Source organism: Oratosquilla oratoria, unplaced genomic scaffold (assembly GCF_046742065.1).
Source record: "Oratosquilla oratoria isolate Oo_2021 unplaced genomic scaffold, ASM4674206v1 SCAFFOLD52, whole genome shotgun sequence".
Taxonomy (NCBI): Eukaryota; Metazoa; Arthropoda; class Malacostraca; order Stomatopoda; family Squillidae; genus Oratosquilla; species Oratosquilla oratoria.
Genome location: NW_027467716.1, coordinates 753,080 through 755,579, shown reverse-complemented (window position 1 = coordinate 755,579; position 2,500 = coordinate 753,080).

Below are 2,500 nucleotides of genomic sequence, written 5' to 3'. Positions count from 1 at the left end.
GGGCTCTATTCTGGACTACGCCCAGTCCTCTGCCGGAACAGAAATCCATGGTGAAGGAACTCCCTTTAACTCCAATGTGAGTTTTTGTCTCGTCTTAGACCACACCGTGCTACTGGACCACTGAAAACTGTTTTTTTTATTTTTAAATCGCAAAATTACATAACGTCATATAAGTTCGGCCCCAAACTATATGATTGATTGTATGTGGGGCATTAGAAATTATTTATGATCGTTTTGAATGATTTATAAAGAAGTATTCATATTTTCATTAAAAACCGTAATTTAGCAACAGTAATTTTGTTTTCTAAAGTGACCATCTAGAAAAATCGACTCTATCTTCCGTAGCACGTGGTGGATGTGAGTATGAACTTCTATTTAACCATTATTTTCAACCGATATAATTCTATAAATGATATTATTCATTGAACCGTAAGGACCCTATGTAACCATGTCCACATTAGTGTAAAGCCTCCATTGACTCCACAAAACTGTTCTGGTAATATTTTATGTACGTATGCATGTGACCATATAATACAGTGATATAAGGTTGTAAAAGAATATTTTGTATTGTATTTTCTTCTTGGGGATATAGGTTCCTTGATAAAGTATAAAGATTTGTGTTGACTTTTTCTGATGTAAAAAGTTGCTGTTTCAGATTGTTGGCCACATATCAAGGTTGACTGATTTTACAAAAAATTCTAAATAAACAAATAAGTTAGAAAAATAAATAAATACGATAGATAAACAAATAGATAAATAGGTGAAATAAAATAAGATGATAAATAAATAAATATACAAGATAAAATAAATAAATAGATAAATGAAATAAAATAAGATAATAAATAAATAACTAAACGAAATAAGATCCATTAAATAGATCAATAAAAAATGCTGCCTTCAACTATTACTCAAGGTACAGGCTTTCCAAAATTAAACAAATAAATAAATGAATAAATGGATAAATTAATAAATAAACAAATAAATCAATAAACAAGTAAATAAATAGCTGAGGCTGGTGGATCTACTGCTTCCAGTCAATCAGTTCTCAGCTTTGCCATGACTGACAGGCCCGAGATAATGAAAAGCTGGACTACTGTACTGAGCAGCAGTTACACAAACTGGAACCCGAACCGAATTTGTGAACGGTTTAGGGTGCCACAACTTGCGGCGAAGGTCGAGATGACGGAGGTTTGATCCCTGCCACCGGCGAGTTGGACCAAGTACACTATTCATTAAATTCCACGCTAGAAAATCCTCTATTAGGGACACCCTTCTAGCCTCCTGATAGGAAGTGTTTTGCGACCTTGTGCCAAAAGTGATCAAACAATTTTCTACCAAATGACCTCACGAATAGCCAAGTTACCTCTAACCTTCCCCTAAGCGACGTGCAGCTTATTTAGGGAACCTTTCCCTACCCTTGTCTAATCCCTATATCGACTGAGCAGCCTCGTCAATTCTGTCGTTGTTTACCTCCGAACTCCCGCAAAATATGTTCCCATGAGGAGTTGGGCGTCTTTTTGTCAGTGAACATGAAAGCGAATCACAAGCTCTGCACCTCATTATTTCAACAAAAGTGCTCACATGTCTTTTGATAACATCTGGCAGCAGACATGAGCAGCTGAATAAAATAATTTTTTGCCAGTGTAAGTAAAATAGTATTATTCGGCGTAGAAGGTGGCATATATATATATATATATATATATATATATATATATATATATATATATATATATATATATATATTTACACTATCTGTCTCTCTGTCCGTTTGTTTGTTTGATCACGAACTCCTAGGGTTTTGTAGATAGGCCCCCATGACCACATATATTCTGATACCCTATCCCTCCAGGTACTTGGATAACTATATTTCATTTCCAAAAATTATATATATATTTTGATTAGGGTTAAGGATTAAAGTTAGGTGGGTTATGGTTAGGCGAGAGATTATTCATGAACTACTACTAGGTTTTTGTAGATAGACCCCTTTAACCGTTTATATTCTGGAACCTTATAACCCAAGGTACTTGGAAAACTATCTTTCATTTATCTGTCTGTCCGTTTGTTTATTTAATTTTTTGTTCAAGAACTCCTAGGGTTTTGCATATATACCCCCATAACAATACATATTCTGATACCCTATCACTTCAGGTACTTGGATAACTATGTTCAATTTCCAAAATTATATATATTTTGGTTAGGGTTAAGGGTTAAAGTTAGGTTGAACATGGTTAAGATTCACGAACTCCTCCTAAGTTTTTGTAGATAGACCCCCTAAAAACATATGTATTCTCAAACCTTATAACCCAAGGTACTTGGATTAGTATCTTTCATTTGACTGTCAATTTGTTTATTTGTATGTTTGTTTGTATGTTCACGAACACCTCCTATGGTTTTGCATATAGACCCCGATAACCATATATATTCTGATACCCTATCACTCCAGGTACTTGGATAACAATAGTTCATTTGAAAAATATATATTGTTTAGGGTAAAGGTTTC